Source organism: Pelodiscus sinensis, chromosome 28, assembly GCF_049634645.1.
Source record: "Pelodiscus sinensis isolate JC-2024 chromosome 28, ASM4963464v1, whole genome shotgun sequence".
Lineage (NCBI taxonomy): Eukaryota > Metazoa > Chordata > Testudines > Trionychidae > Pelodiscus > Pelodiscus sinensis.
The window spans coordinates 15,137,761-15,155,369 of NC_134738.1; positions in this window are offsets into that span (position 1 = coordinate 15,137,761).

Consider the following 17,609-nt stretch of genomic DNA (forward strand, 5'->3'; position numbering starts at 1 on the left):
TTTCCAAGCAAGCCGTTGCCCCGGGCTGGGGTTTTCTGTCGGGCGAGTTCCGAGACACTGCAGGGCCTTCTCCCCCACACGCTGCCTCTGCAGGGGCGGGGCGGGATGGCGGAGATCAGAGGGGAGGGCAGGCTGCGATGGGTTTCCCAGCTCATTTGGCAGTTTAACGAACGCTTCTGGGCAGAGAGTGACCTCCCAGCGGTGAAACGGGACCCTGGAAAACAGCCCTGAGCTTGGACATTCCTCTTTGCGTGACTAATGAGATAAAAGCCGGGGCAGATGTTTGGTCTGAGATGCTCAGGCAATTCCTGGAGACACACATGGAACCAGCCTCTCCCGCCGTCTTGGCAAATACCCCAAGTAGCCTAGAGGAGTAACTAATGCCCACAGTCTCCGAGCGGTTAGTCTGTTTCAGGCAATACAACCGGGAGTCCTGGGGAACCTTAGGCTGTGCCTAGACTACAGGGTTTTGTCGACAAAACTATACCTGCGTCCACACTGCCTTTGAGTTATGTCGACATAACGTCGACAAAACTCAGCAGTTTTGTCGACGTATGCAAACCTCATTCTACGAGGAATAACGCCATTTGTCGACAGAGTTCTGTTGATAGAAGGCATTATTGCATCTACACTGTCCTTTGCGTCCACACTGCTTTGTCGACAAAGCGGCTTGCTTTGTTGACAGAACTGGATGTAGTCTAGATGCTCTATGTCGACAAAACCCTGTAGTCTAGACATACCCTTAGAGACTAAGGCTACGTCTAGATGGCAGGTTTCTTTCAGAAGAAGCTTTTCTGGAAGAGAACTTCCAAAAAACCATCTTCCAAAAGAAGGCGTCCACACTGCAAAAGTGCATCGAAAAAGTGATCTGCTTTTTTGGAAGAGAGCATCCACACTGAATGAACACTCTCTCACATTTCAGTTGTGATTGCTATGGGCGGAGTGGCCAACAGGGCACCTGTGCTTTTTCCTCTTTCCTCTTCTTTCAAAAGAACTCCCTCTTCCCCACACACACCTTTTTGGGAAAGAGCTCTTTTGGAAAAAGGCTTCTTCCTCATTGGATGAGGATTACCAAAGTTGGAAAAACCCCTCTGTTCTTTTGATTGATTTTTTTTCAGAACACAATTGCAGTGTGGACGTAATGAGTTTTTTGTTAAAATGGCCGTTTTTCTGAGAAAAATCTACAGTGTAGACATACCCTAATGTTTATTTGGACAGAAGGTTTCGTGGGCTGCAACTCACTTCATCAGATGATGCAGTGGAAGCTGCAGTATGGCAGGGATTTCTACATACATGCAAGCATGGGAGCGTTACATTACATGGAAATTATAGAACACTGGAACTGTAAAGGACCTCAAAAAGCTCCCTCTAGATCATCCCTGACAGGTGTCTATCTAACCTGCTCCTAAATTTCTCCAGTGATGGAGATTCCACAACCTCCCTAGGCAATTTATTCCAGTGTTTCACCACCCTGACAGCTAGGACGTGTTTCCTAATGTTCAACCTAAACCTCCCTTGCTGCTATTTGAGCCCATTGGTTCTTGTCCTACCCTCTGAGGCCAAGGTGTGACGTAGTGGGGGGTAACCTGCTAACTCTCTGGCTGCTGTCTGTAGCACCACCGAGCAGACAAGCGATGAGTCACTATGCAAAGAGGGTATCCCAACTGGTTTGGCCAGCTGACCCCCATGGAGAGGAACAAAGGAAGGTGGAATGCTGCCCTGACTGGGGGCAGGGCTGGAATAGGAGAGGGAGTTGGTTCCTGGCTGGAAAGCAGGGAAGAAGGAACTGGGGAGGGGGCTGGGATCCCCCCATCTCAAAGGGGGCACTGAGGCCTCTTAGCCCCAGTTCCTGTAACCAGATTACATCTGTGCTATGCTGTATCCTGGAGGAGCAATAAACCACCCTCAATTCTACTGGTGGGGTCTGTTTGTGCCATTTCGGGGTGCAGGAGACGGGGGACCCCCAACGCGCCGTCACACAAGGAGAAGAATTTTTCTCCCTCCTCCTTATAGCAATCTTTTAGGTACTTGAAAACTGCTGTCATGTCCCCTCTCAGGGTTTTCTTTTCCAAACTAAACAAACCAATTCTTTCAGTAGCCCCTCATAGGTCATGTGTTCTAGCCCTTTAATCATGACTCTCTGGCAGATCAGTGCTAATGAGGCTAATCCAATCAGGGTGGATGTGGCCCACTTCCAACAGTTAATAAGGTAAGAGTACCTAAAAGGGGACTGAATTCATCTACAAATCTGAAACTGTTACCCTGGGCTTGAATAAAGATATTAACTGATTAACACACTACAAAGCCATTTTCCCCTGCCTTTTATATCCATATTTTCACATCAAGAGCAATGAATGGGACACATCCAGCCCACTTAATTAGCCTCTTTAACACAGATCCAGTAATTGACAGATAAATGCTTTTGCCTTATATATACCCTGAAATCTGTTATTTACACTCCAATTCATCTGATGAAGTGGGTCTTACCTATGAAAGCTCACGAGTCTAAATATTTTGGTTAGTCTCTAAGGTGCCACAGGACCACCTGTTGGTTTTAAAGTTACAGACTAGCACAGCTCCCTCTCGGAGACTAAAAGGGGACATTATTCTTTGTAATGAGCTAGTAGAAGCTGGTTCCTCTTAACTCACGGTTTCCAGTGACCACAAGGTTTCTACCAAGTTTCCCACAGGAACTTTCAGGCTCCGGAGGAGACAGTGTTGTTACATAGTTAAGCCGCTCACACTGTATGCTTGTGGGCTCAGATGGTATCCAAATGCTTTCTTCTTGGCTAAAGTGCCTGGAAAACAGTGTTGCAAGTGCAGTTCTACCTTGCACTCGCGTTTCATAAATTACTGGGGGAAGGGAACCGGGCTGACAGACTTGCCAGTTCAGCCGAGTTAGAGAACCACTTGGAATCTCTGTTCTGTATTTCATAAATGCACTGCAATGAAGTCATCCCGCTGGGAACTGGGACATTTCACAGCAGATAAAGTGTGTTACTGATGCCTGGGAGCTGGTGGGAAGCGCATACCTGGATGCTAGAGTGACCAGGTGTTTCATTTTTAAAGGGACAGTCCTGGATTTTAACTCTCCTGAAGGTGTCTCAACTTTCTCTTAAAACAGGCAAATTGTCCCGTCATTTCTGTTTTCCCCGCCTGCTGCCTGCCCCCCAGCCAGGAGTGGGGGGACCAGTGGCTAATGATGGAGGGAAGTGGCTGGTGGCAGGATGAAGATGTAGCACATAGGGCCAGCCTGCTCTGCTACACCCCTCTGAGCCACCCTCCTGGCCCGCAACACCCCAATTCTCCGCGGCAGTGGAAAGCAGAGTGCCCTGGGGCTGGTGCGGTGAGTGCAGGGGGGAGTGGAAGAGGCGGGCGGATGGACATTAAGACCCAGCCGTGCCCCAAATTTTCAGGTGTCCTACACAACTGGGTATTCTGCACATGGGTAAGGACAGCTCTGGATGTTAAACATATCCAGTGCTATTTGAAGGCTCCTTACTTCTCTGTTTATAACTATTAATACACAGAGAAGGCTCTGCATATTTTCCCGTGATGCTGTGAGCACAGCGAGTTGAAGGAGGGGCCCAGGACTGGGTGAAATCAGAGAGAGAAGTGCAAACGAGCCACTCAGGAATGGCACATTTAAGCAGCGCTGTGCAGTGGGATTTGTGTCAGTATAATATGCGGAGGCAGCGATGTGACATGAGCAGTCAATATAACACTATGCCGCCGTGCAGTGCAGGCAGTCAATATAACACTATACCGCCGTGCAGTGCAGGCAGTCAATATAACACCATAACGCCGTGCAGTGCAGGCGGTCAATATAACACTATACCGCCGTGCAGTGCAGGCGGTCAATATAACACTATGCCGCCGTGCAGTGCAGGCGGTCAATATAACACTATACCGCAGTGCAGTGCAGGCAGTCAATATAACACTATACCGCTGTGCAGTGCAGGCGGTCAATATAACACTATGCCGCCGTGCAGTGCAGGCGGTCAATATAACACTATACCGCCGTGCAGTGCAGGCAGTCAATATAACACTATACCGCCGTGCAGTGCAGGCAGTCAATATAACACTATACCGCCGTGCAGTGCAGGCAGTCAATATAACACTATGCCGCCGTGCAGTGCAGGCAGTCAATATAACACTATACCGCCGTGCAGTGCAGGCAGTCAATATAACATTATACTGCCGTGCAGTACAGGCAGTCAATATAACACTATACCGCCGTGCAGTGCAGGCAGTCAATATAACACTATGCCGCCGTGCAGTGCAGGCAGTCAATATAACACTATACCGCCGTGCAGTACACGCAGTCAATATAACACTATAACGCCTTGCAGTACAGGCAGTCAATATAACACTATACCGCAGTACAGTGCAGGCAGTCAATATAACACTATACCACAGTGCAGTGCAGGCAGTCAATATAACACTATACCGCCGTGCAGTGCAGGCAGTCAATATAACACTATACCGCCGTGCAGTGCAGGCAGTCAATATAACACTATACCGCAGTGCAGTGCAGGCAGTCAATATAACACTATACCGCCGTGCAGTGCAGGCAGTCAATATAACACTATACCGCCGTGCAGTGCAGGCAGTCAATATAACACTATACCGCCGTGCAGTGCAAGCAGTCAATATAACACTATGCCGCCGTGCAGTGCAGGCAGTCAATATAACACTGTGCCGCCGTGCAGTGCAGGCAGTCAATATAACACTATGCCGCCGTGCAGTGCAGGCAGTCAATGTAACACTATACCGCAGTGCAGTGCAGGCAGTCAATATAACACTATACCGCCGTGCAGTACAGGCAGTCAATATAACACTATGCCGCCGTGCAGTGCAGGCAGTCAATATAACACTATACCGCAGTGCAGTGCAGGCAGTCAATATAACACTATACCGCAGTGCAGTGCAGGCAGTCAATATAATAGTGTAGTCACACATCATGGAGGGAGAGTCACTATACAGCTGTATGGTGAGGTAATACTGGCTGTCAATATATATGTATTTGAATTGAGGAAATGTTGCAAAAAATGTCTGTGACTTTTTGTGCATTTTTTAATTAGTCCTTTTTGTTGGCAAAAATTCCAGCCCAGGAATTTGCTGTCAAGAGTGTTTGCTGAAATCGGGAATTAAAAGCACATATTGAAGAATATTTGCAGCATGTCAATTTCAAATTCATAACTCCGATGTTTGTACCAGAAATCTGGTTCCAGTGTCATAACTAGGTGTTTTTGTGCCCGGGAAAAAATATTAATTATGCACCCCCCTCCTCTCCCGCTTAGGTTAGCAGGCATCATGCTCTTTACTTTTGCAGCTTATTATTTTTATGTATTGCATATTTGTGCCCCTGATCATGATGCGGCCGGGGTGAGCACCCCGCTTGCTCCCCTCTTGTTACAGCCCCGCCTGGTTCTAACGATTATGTTTATCCAACTGAGGAAGAAAGCTAACTGCATGCACCATGTCTCCAACCAAACAGCTTGAATTTTGAATATCAAATACACAGTGTTCATGAACAGAGCAAAGCTGCAAGCTGCAGGCCACGTGCAGAGAGAGAGGTGATATTCGTCAGATCTCTTACTTGTAACAAAGTACGCACACATGGGTTCCCAAACTGGGGGGGCGTAAGAAATTCCGGGGGGGCACGAGGCGACCCAGCCACACACACCCTCCGTCAATCCCACTCCAAGTGATGCTGGTATTTTTTTGGGAGGGGGCCGTGAGGGTTTCTCACAACTCAAAAAGGGGGCGTGATGGCGGAAAGTTTGGGAACCACTGCACTACGCAGTTATGTAACCCACAGTGAGCAGAGATCACTCGCTAGACATGTTACGAACCCGCCCACTTCCTGTGTGACGCTGCGCGAGTTACAGAGGCGACATCTACCCAGAGCCCAAGTGAGAACTCGAAATCAACACTGCTAGTGCCAAGTGAAAGGTATCGACTTTGCGTGACTGCAGTCTCATGTGAAAGAGGACCACAGGAACACAAACTAGGTACCTTTTAGGTAGCACCAGCAGCATCCACACCGGGCGGGTAGATGGCAACATGTCATTGCCCTCTACCATTCAAATCCCATAGTCTTACCGGCCGTGTGTGCACGCCCTGAGTACCTCAGTTCCCATCTGCATGGTGGGCATAAGAGCTCTGCCGCTTTACAGAAGCATGATGAGGCTGAAGACGTAAAAGGCTGCGAGGTGCACAGATGCTACCACGGGCAGGGGAGAGCGAGGCCGGCGGGAGCGAAATGGCACGCTGACGGGCAGGCAGTACGATGGGTCCCACACCGGAAGGCCAGTCCCGTGATAAGAGCACTCGGGGGTGGCTACAGCGTGAGTTGGGAAAAGACATCTTCTCACAGAAAACCATTCACAATGTGTTTTCGTTTTTTGTTAAAAAAAGATCATTTCTGATTAAAATGGGCCTTTTTCCAAAAGCTAAAAACAACTCCACTTTGTCCACAAAGATTTCCATAAAAACCAAAACTTTCGCTGGGATGTTCCAAGCCCGCGCCAGCGAGCAGGGCAGCCTTTGGGCTCTGAAAGTCGGGGTGGGGGCCACCAGCCTTTCCCTTCAAACCCCCCTTTCCTAAAACCTGCCAGCAGCCCTCCCAGGAAACCCCGTCGTGGCCAGTCCCGTGTTTTAAACGCAGAGCCGTGAGTGCAAGCTCAGCAGGTCATTCTTGGTCTATTTCACACACACGCACTGCCCTTCCTGCGGTGACGGGTTTCAGAAGGGGAGCTGGGTTAGTCTGTTTCAGCACAACCAACAAGGAGTCCTGGGGCACCTTAAAGACTAACAGGTTTATCTGGGCATCAGCTTTTGTGGGTAAAGCCTGCTCCATAGAGGCGTGAAGTGGAAACGTCGGCTTGGCAGGGATTCATACACTTGCCAAGAGGGGTGTTACGTTGCTCTGGGGAGGGCTGGTGCTAAGGGGGACAGTTCATCAGGGTGGATGTGGCCCATTCCCAACACTCGGTGAGAAGGTGTGAATACCCAAAGGGGGGGGAATGACTTTTTGTAGGAGCTGGCCACTCCCAGCTCTACTCACTCACTCACCGTTCTTGAGGTCTGACTTGTGTCCATTTATTCTTTTCCCCGAGGCAGTGTGGTGTGTCCCACGTGCGTGGCAGAGGGGCAGTGCTGGCAGCCAGTGGCGCATGGCACATGAATGCAGGTGAATGAGTCCCTGACGGTGTGGCTGACGAGTTAGGTGCTGGACGCTGTCACTCAAGTAGACATGTGAGCAGAGTTGGCACCGGGGGTTGGGGCAGGGACTGCGTGTTTCCGGCGTGTGTGTGCAGTTGCCGGTGAGTGTTTGTTCCACATGGGGAGGCTGCCTGTAAGCAGGACACAAGTCAGACCTCTAGAACGGCCACATTCAAAAGGGAGAGCACTTCGGTCTCCCTGAGCACCCAGCAACAGACCCGACAGTTGCTGCACTCGAGCAAAAACCTTCAGAACCAGGCCAGGGTGAAACCGCGGGCGTATGAATCCACCCCCTTGACACTAGCAGCCTGGGAGTGAGTAGAGGCTGGGAGTGGCCAGCTCTACAAAAAGTCATTTCCTCCCCTTGGACATTCACACCTCACTGAGTGTTGGGAACGGGCCGCATCCACCCTGATTGAATTGTCCCCGTTAGCACCGGCCCTCCCCATAGCAACGTAACACCCCTCTATGCATGTGTGTACGTCCCTGCCAAGCCGACATTTCCATGTCGCGCCTCTGATGGAGCGGGCTTTACCCACGGAAGCTGATGCCCAAATAAACCTGTTTGTCTTTAAGGTGCCACAGGGCTCCTTGTTGTTTATCTTTCCTATATATTGGACAGTGGCTTCCCATTCCTTCCCAAGGTCCCTAATCCCCCGTCTGCTAGCAGCAACCCCTGTTGGAGACAGCACATTCCCCGTGCTATACACATTCTGCTGCTCCCTACTTCTGGTGGGGAACATTATTAACCAGGGAACCTCACTGGAGCGCCAGGCTAGCGTGAGCATAACCCGATGCTGGAGCGTGGCAAACGCCAGTGTGTCTTAAGAACATAACATAAGAACATAATGGGTAGCAGGTTTAAAACTAATAAAAGAAAGTTCTTCTTCACACAGCGTGTTGTCAACCTGTGGAACTCCTTGCCAGAGGGGGCTGTGAAGGCTAGGACTATAAGGGTATGTCTACACTACAGCGCTAGTTCGAACTAACTTAGTTCGAATTAGTTAATTCGAACTAAGCTAGTTCGAACTAACGCATCTAGAACTAAAAACTAGTTCGAACTAGCGTTTTGCTAGTTCGAACTAGCAAGTCCACATTGAGTGGACTCTGAACAGGGCTTAAGGATGGCCGGAAGCAGTGCCGGCAGGGCATAAAAGGAGGACTTAGAGCATGGAGATGCTGTCTCAGGCTAACCGAGGGCTGCGCTTAAAGGGTCCCGACCCCCACCCCGGACACACAGTTCTAAGGGGTGCCCCGCTTGCAAAGAAGTTCTGGCTTGGAGTGCCCTGAGTGCCCACACTGGGCACATCACACCACTCGGCCATCAGCCCAGCTGCACTTGCCGCAGGCTGCCATCTGGGGAGAGGGAGTAATTGGGGGGCTGCAGGAGAGCTTCCACCGTGAGGAGCCCACAGAGCCAGCCCAGTCCTCCCCATCGGGGGCTCGTACCCCATTCCTCCCTCACCTCCTTCCACTTACCCTTCCTTAGCCCCCCTTCTTATTGATGTACAAAATAAAGATAACGTTTCTTCCAACATTGACTCTGTCTTTATTGAAAAAAAACTGGGGGAGACTGGGAAAAGGAGGTGGGAGAGGGGAAGAGAAAGGCTGGGAGAGGGGAGGGCAACTAACATGATCAGGGGTTGGGAACAGGTCCCAGATGAAGAGAGGCTACAGAGACTGGGACTGTTCAGCTTAGAAAAGAGGAGACGGAGGGGGGACAGGATAGAGGTCTCTAAAAGCAGGGGTTGGGTGGAGAGGGTGCATTCAGAAAAGTTCTTCCTGAGTTCCCATAAAGAAGGACTAGAGGACACCAAAGGAAAGGACTGGGTAGCAGGCTTCAAACTAGTAAGAGAAAGTTGTTCTTCTTCCCAAAGCAAATAGTTAACCTGTGGAACTCCTTGCTGCAGGAGGCTGTGAAGGCTACAACTAGAACAGAGTTTAAAGGGAAGTGAGATCAAGTCATGGAGGTTGGGTCCATGGAGTCCTATTAGCCAGAGGGTAGGAGTGGTGTCCCTGCCCAAAGTTTGTGGAAGGCTGGAGAGGGATGGCACGAGACAAATGGCTTGGTCATTGTCTTTGGTCCATCCCCTCCAGGGTCCCTAGGGTTGGCCGCTGTTGGCAGACAGGCTACTGGGCTAGATGGACCTTTGGTCTGACCCAGGACGGCCATTGTAAGCTCAGGGCTCAGGGTCGGGGGTCTCAGTGGACCCCCTTGATTTTCATGCACACCTGGTCCTGGGTGGCCAGGCTGGCAGCTCTCCTGCCCTAGACGGCCACTTTCCTGTGCCTAGTGCGGAGATCGTGGACGAGGTCCACGATGTCCGCACTAGCCCAGGAAGGTGCCCGCCTCTTGCGGTCCAGGGCAAGCTCCCGGGAGCCGCCAGCCTGGTCCCGGCAAGAGGGGGTGGGCTGGGGGGCATCGGGTGGGTGGCTCTGTGCCGTGCCAGGTGCAGGGTCTGCTAGCTGGGTGCTGGCAGGCTTGCACCTGGCACGGGCACCGTAGCCAGCCCGTGCCCCTTTAAGGGGTCCGGGGCCGGGAGGGGGGCATAGAGTTTCCCTGGTGTTGGCCAGAGTGGCCACCAGGGAAACCTGGGGAGGGCTAGCCTCCCACTAGTTCGAACTAAAGGGCTACACAGCCCTTAGTTCGAACTAGCTAGTTCGAACTAGGCGTTAGTCCTCGTAAAATGAGGTTTACCTAGTTCGAACTAAGCGCTCCGCTAGTTCGATTCAAATTCGAACTAGCGGAGCGCTAGTGTAGCACCTATTAAAGTTAGTTCGAACTAACGTCCGTTAGTTCGAACTAACTTTGTAGTGTAGACATACCCTAATAGAGTTTAAAGAGAAGCTGGATAAATTCATGGAGGTTAGGTCCATAAAAGGCTATTAGCCAGGGGATAAAATGGTGTCCTTGGCCTCTGTTTGTCAGAGGCTGGAGAGGGATGGCAGGAGACAAATCGCTTGATCATTGTCTTCGGTCCACCCTCTCTGGGGCACCTGGTGCTGGCCACTGTTGGCAGACAGGCTACTGGGCTAGATGGACCTTTGGTCTGACCCAGTACGGCCGTTCTTATGTTATGTTCTTATGAGACACGGGAGCCGAGCTGGGCCTGCTCGTTGCTCGGGTGGAAGCTGGAGGTGCTGTTTTCTGCAGCCGATTCTCTCCCAGCTGAGTGTGGTGCTCTGTCTTGGGGGCGGGACATCACAGCGGGGGCCCAGGCCGCTTCTGGGCATTGGGGAACAAAAGGCTTTTTCCCCCTTTGCACTGAGGGGTTCAGCGAGTCTCCCGCGTACCTCTCCTGTCTCTAACACAGCAGTGCCTGCCCCTTGTCCCAGGACACCCCACACGGAGCGGGGAACAGAGCCCTGCACTTCCGGACGTCATGCCTATCTCCACCTCACTGGGCCGGTACATCCGATAGGAGTCTCCTACCAACCCTGTGCCAGGCTCTGAGGGAGAGGAGTCGGGGCACAGCTTGGGCAGGGCAGCATGAGCTAAGGCAGTGCCCGTGGGCACCATGGCGCCCGCCAGGGCATTTATGTGTGCCTGCCTAATGACCAGGGCCGGCCCGAGCCATTCTTGCACCGTGGGCCCAGAGCACCCGGCGCATGCGTGGCCCCCACCCTGAGAACGCGGCACATGTGCGGTGTCGCCCCTGAGCACATGGCGCATGCGCAGCCCTGCCCCCGCCCGGCCCGGCAGCCCCAAAAGCTTGGGGACCACTGAGCTAAGGTCACTGAACGTGGGAGGACACTGGGCTCTTCCCTACGGCTGAGGCCAGGTCCACGCGACGGGAAAGGGAGGGGTAAGGTGTACAATCCCAGCTACGTACAAATGCAGCTGGAGGTGACGTGCCTCAAGCCGAGCTTTGGCACCAGGGCGATGGCAGAAACGCTCCTCGCAAGGAGCAGGACGACCAGCGCTGATGGAGGTGCCCTCAGTGTTCAATTTAGCGGGTCTTTTCTAGACCCACTCCATCAAATGCCAGAAAATCGATCTCCGCAGCGTCCATCTTCCCGCACATGGAGACATGGCCAGAGAGACACAGCGCTAGGTCGATGCAGCCGGGGGTAGCACTAGAGAACTGCTGAGCTGAGTGATGATTCCACCGTGTCCCGTGGACCAGCCCAGCTGATTTTGAGAAAACAATGTTTTTCATCAGCATTGCAAGGCCACGCGGGACAGCAGGATGTTCTGAATGGGAGGCTGATGCAAATGTTTTGTTTACAACATGCTCTGAAACGAGCCCGTTTGTGAGCAGCTTTTGGCACAAGTATTATACCCCCGGCCGATGTTTGTTGAATGCAAACAGTGAATTGTAGCTTTTATCCCTACCTGGGATGTGAGAGTCAAGAACAGCTCCTAGCTCGGGGCAGAGGCTAAGGTTACTTGCCAGGGGCCAGGGGCCAGGGGCCAGGAGCCACGTGCATGTAGCTGCAGCCTATGTTGGGGTGCAGAGCCTGCCCTGAGTCTCCCGGTCTGTAATTGGATAACTCGGGACAGCAACAAGGGGAGAAGCAGCTAGTTACGAACGCGTAAGGAGCGTGGCAGGCGCAAATGGCCGGGGGAGCAGACGGCACCACCCAAGACTTGAGTCTCATTTTCAGAAGAACCTGGCAATCATTTAGGCTCCAAAATAAGGCAGGTTCAAAACAAGGTGCCTAGATAGGAGCTGAGCTCGGGAAAACGTGGCTCCGGTTGTGGGTTCGGAGCACCTGAATAGCGGACGTTCCTGTGGACAAAGGCTGCCTTGGTTCTGCGACTGAATTCCGAACAGACCCGCTCTGCCGGTAGAAGACCCCCAGAACCGTGAAGTGATTCTGGAAGGGAGAAGCTCTCTAGAGAGATCTGATAACGGTCAGCGCTCCGGAGCGGGAGAAGGCTCTGGAAGCAAGGTGCATTCTTTTTGCACGAAGGAGGAACCGTGTCAGGACATTATGATAAGCAGAAAGCTTTGTCTGAGTGGGCCTGGCAGCGAGGGGGTGAGACAAGAAGTTGTCTGCAAATCCAGGGAGCGTCACCTCCCCGCACATATGTTTTCCATTATAGACAACAGCAGAAAGATCAGGCTCTAGACACGATGGACGGGGAGACAGGTGAGATTTCTGACTTCACATTGAATAAGGTTGTGGGGGACAGAAAAGCAAAGTCTGCCCTGTGTTCTCTGCAGAAACAGAAGGGAAAACACCAGCGCTCTTTGCCAGTGGAGAAAGCCCAAGTCTTTCCAGTGGGGGTTGAGACCTTTCCCTGCTCGCTAAATGAGAAACAGATAGAAATGCACATTTTGGAGCCATGGCTCTGTCATGAGGCTATTCTCCTATGTGCTCTTTACATTAGAACATTTTGTGTTACCAAGTGTTGCTAAGGGTCAGGACAAAGCTGGAACATCGTCCGTGTGTTCTGTGTGCCTGAGATTGCTTGGATCAGAGGGAGGATGGGACAGACCCTTCCATTGGAAAGGACCTTATGGAAACCTCCAAACCACAAGGTGAAATTCTAGCCCCGTTAAAGCAAAAATCCCTTTCATGTTAATAGGGCCAGGATTCCTCCCACGGTGTTCAAAACGCCAGCAATGCCCAAAGGTGCTGCTAACCCCTCTCACGGACCTGGCCCCACACAGGCAGTACCATCTGTGTGTAGCCCAGTGTATTACACGCTGTACAAGATGCTCCGGTTCTATTTGGCAGGACCGCCCAGCCCTGGCATGGTACAGGAAGCTGATGAGGTCGACAGCATGGTCCGTGCTCTTTCAGGGCCTGTCAGTGACTATGTAAAACACATACGCCATACGGCTCCACACCGCAGTGCCAAAGGTCTGACGGGGAGAGTTGAGGAGATACAGGATGGCCAAGGGATATGCGCAGCATAGACAACAGATCAGGATACCAAATCGGTCACAAGCATGCGCGAGGTTTAAAACTGTCCCTATTAAACCAGACTGGCTCATTCCTTAGTACATGGAACCTTGCAAATAATTCCCTACACTCCATGACTAGATACATTCCTGGAGGTCAGGTCCACCAATGGCTAGTAGCCAGGATGGGCAGGGAGGGTATCCCTAGTCTCTGTTTGTCGGAAGCTGGGTGACAGGGGAGGGATCGCTGGAAGATTCCCTGTTCTGTTCATTCCTTCTGGGGCACCTGGCGTTGGCCACTGTGGCAGACACGACACTGGCTAGCTGGACCTTTGGTCAGAACCCGTCTGGTCACTCTTAGGTTCTGATGACTAACGTCAACACAAATTATTTGACAACCTCAGGTTTGTTATAGGATAAAGAATGAGCCCCAAGTTATCAATTCCAAGCTCACCCCTAGGGCGCCTGTCTAACCTGCTCCTAAAAATCTCCAACGATGGAGGTTCCACAACCTCGTCCCATCGAAGAGGTTACCTGCCCCACCGTGGGTCTCTGTTTCCAGATGGACAGCAGGACTGTTCCAATGCTCAGAAGTAATCAGAGAGCCCTGGACCAAAATAAATAACCCGGCTTTGATGAAAACTCCCTCGAACGGGATACGTCTGCACCAAACGTCTTGGCTGAGATGCACGAGCGTATTTGGATTAAATTTCATCTTGTCTAATTACCCGATTGGCACGAGACTTCAACCGTATGTGCAGACGCAGCTGTGAAGTTTGGCCTTCCGCATAGGAGCGCGAAGAGAAATGGGCCACTCCTGGCTCCAGAGAAGTCACTGGCAAAAATCTCTTTGATCTGAGCGGCAGCAGGATGCTCCCCTTTGTGATGACTAACGAAAGCTGCTGCCATGGGGCACAATATAGCCAGTCGCTCCTCAGTCCACGAACCTCTCGGGAGCTCTGGGACTGAGTTTGCTTTGCAGCGTCAGGCCCGTACTCAGCCAAGTTACTTTGGGCCAGATGTGGATGATGAAAGCTTTGTCGGTGCCAGCGCATCTGTCCAGAGGGTCCCTTCAGAGAGCCGGCCAGGAGTCTGCGTGTTGCTCCGACAGCTCGTTCACTGCGTCTCTGACCCGCCCAAGAGCTCGCTTTAGAGACAGGAAATCAGGACGCTGCCGGACAAACCCTGAGCTTGCTCAGCAGGCCGATTCTCACATCGATGGAGAGCTTTCCAAGTGGGCAAAACACCTGGATGCATGCGGCATGCCCGTTCCCTCCCTCCCCGATTCCCTCCTCTCTTTACACCCACGTCTTCCACAGGCACCGAGCCAGGCAAGCCCCTTGGCTCCTGCTTGAGTTGCACTGACCTCAATGCAACTTAAATACCTGCTGAAAAAGAAGCACGTGCTTAAGGGCTTTCCAGAATTGGGGCCTCGGCTATTTCGGTCCAGCCTGTGCCTCAAATCAAAACAAAGCCAACCAAATCAAAGGCCCTTGTTAAGAAATAAGCCAGTTCAGGTAAGACCTGGGAGAAAACATTCCCCAGATTCTCTGCCCAGTGACCAGAATGGTGAACATTTGCTTTTGAGGCTCTTTGCAGATTCCTCGGTCAATCTTCCTAACATTGTGCTATGTGGGAGCCAGACTTTAGAATCAAGACTCACAGAATCCTAGAACTAGAAGGGACCTCGAGAGGCCAACAAGTCCAGTCCCCTGCCCTCCCGGAAGGACCAAGCACCATCTAGATCATCCCAGACAGGTATCTGTCCAACCTGCTCTTAAATATCTCCAGTGATGGGGATTCCACAACCCCCCTGGGCAACTTATTCCAGTGTTTCACCACCCTGACAGGAAGTTTTTCTTATATCCAACCTAAACCTCCCTTGCTGCAATTTGAGCCCGTTGCTTAGATGAAGTTAGCAAAGGCTTTCATCTCATCCAGCACTGGGAGATTTTCCAATGACTTCAAGGAGGTCAGGGCTTAATGGAGAATTCTGTTGGTTCCCTTAGGCCAGGAATCCTCAGGTGTCAGCTCTCCGAGGTGAAGGCAAAAAAGAGCTGCAGGAGCTGTGCTGGGTGAGTGTCAGCTGGAACTTGTCCTGTGCAGCTCTTACAAGCCACTTATCAGCTGTGATACTGCAGGGATAGCCAATAGAAACTAGCGAAACTGCCCTCATCCCATGCCCTGATCCATCCTGAACAGGCAGATGCTATGTGCAAAAGAGCCCTCATTAACTGTTTAAGGCTGACACATCCCATTAATCCTTCTTAACAAACGCATCCCAGGATAAGGCATTAGCTAGATGCAAAGCAGATCAATCTGCTACTGGCTCTTGGCAGGCAGAATAGAACATCCCAGGGTTGCAGGAGCTCTCTCTGGCTTCAAACGATTTCTAGTAGGCTCAAGCAGCTCTGCTGAGCCCACAAACCCGTGGAAACCTGCCATGCCTGCTTTGGAACTCCCAGACCATGGGGCCAGAGCCACAGCCAGTGTAAATCCGTGCAGCTCCGTTGACATATCCCGGCTGAGGATCTCGCCCGTAGAATTCTGCCTCTCCGAACACAGCCACTTAGTAACGCGGCAAAGCGGCTTTCCCAGGCACCGAGAAAAACTGGGTATGGCACCGTCAATCAGCCGGCTCTGCGCGATACGGGTTCCAGATGCCCCATGTGCAAGGCGCTGCACATACACACAGCAAGAGACAGCCCTTGCCCTCTGTCGGGGATCATCTAGCTGGCGCGTAGTCCTGCTGAGAGGGCAGGGGCCTGGAGCAGACGACCTCTCGAGGTCCCTTCCAGGCCCATGATTCAATAAAGAGGTGACTGGACAAGCCAGACAAAGGAGGATGATGATTACTGGGCCCGGTCGTTTGCACCCGTGCAAAGTGAGTGTGAACTGCTGCTGGAAGTACTTTATGCCCGCTTTGCACTGATCTAAATGAGCACACACAGGGGCCTGATTTTCACGGAGGCCCAGTCTGGGGGCACAGCCGAGCTGTCGTTTGTGGCCCTCGTGGCTGCGCCGGGCGACGTCCCAGCACAAGCAGAGCTGCGTCAGCAACACTGTTTGTTTCACACGGAGGGGCAGAATGTGCAGGGCCAGCTGGGACAAGCAGCGCCCCCGCACGGCGCGCCTGGCGGTACAGCAGGCAGCAGAGGCCTTAAAGCAGGAGAATGTTACATCTGCCCTCCCTCCAAGGCTCCTTTCCTGTGGCCTTCGTGTAAATAAGAATCTCTCCAAAGTGCAGAGCAGAGAATCAGGCCCAGCCTCTTCCACGTTTTACACACACGCGAGTTGTGAGCCCCCCTCAGTGCTGGCCAGGGGGGCATGCTAGAATCCAGCTGTCCCGTGAACGCACGTGGGACTGCTTTGTGCGAGCAGCTGCTCACCCCTGCCTGTAAACCAGGGGAGAGGAACCTTTTTTGGGTCAGGGGCTGCTGACCCACAGAAAAATCAGTCAGGGCCACACACAAGTGAGAAGAAAAAATAAAATAAAGTAAAAACAAAACCCCAAGCCCTCCCGGACGTGGCCCCCGACTGAGACGCAGAAAGACACCCGCCACGTTCCCCTCCCACACCGGAGACTGGGGGCCCACGCTAGTAGATTTTGTGGGCTCCAGCCCTACGGTGAAGGTGACGGGGGCTGTAGCGCCAGCATGGGCTTCCCAATGCTGCGGGGGAGCCACACGCCTCAGGGGCTGGATCCAGGCAAGCCAGGGCCACATCTCCCCACCCCGGCTGTGGAGAGCGCACCCGCTGGCACACCGATTGTCCCCGCACCTGGCGGAACTTGGGCCCACGTCACGTGGCCAGCCAAGGAGCGACATGCCCAGATATGAAATCCGCCCAGTCTGCAGAGACGTCTGTGCTGAATGCCTGGGCTGCTGACGGGTCCCTCTTCCCCAGGACTAGACCGCAGGCTGCTAACCTTTCGCGCCGGGAATGGTGCCTCACGGCGCCAGCGGAGATGTTTATTCCATTACAGTCTCCCTCAGTGGAGATAGCTGAGTGGCGGGAATGAGCTCACTCACTCACAGTGGGTGGAAGAAACAAAGTCCTGACAGTCATAAAAAAAAACCCCGGAATGTAATAACATCTTGGGCTTTTCCTCCTGGCCGGTGAATGCATTTCCCCTGGTGCCGCTGCCGCACAAAGAGCTGGATCCTGGTAAAGCCGGTGGAAGCTTTTCACTTCCATTTGCTGTGTAAAGCATGCGGCAAAAAGCACCCAGGCACTGGCAGAAAATGCTTTTATTCCCTGGAGACGCTGACACAGCCCAGGGCTGGGGGGGCAGAAGGAACCATGGTGAAGGCCTTGTGGGTGAGGTTACTGCCCCGTGGGCTATCGGACAAGTACATCCTGCCCAGCTGTGGGGAGATGGCTCATCTATGGGCCACGGGCATTTAACACAAGGTGTTAGGAACGGCACTAGCTCAACAAGCTCTGTAACAATCAGGCCACGGCTACACGGCAGGTATTTGTCAGCAGAGCGTATGCTAATGACGCGCTCATTAGCATGTGTCG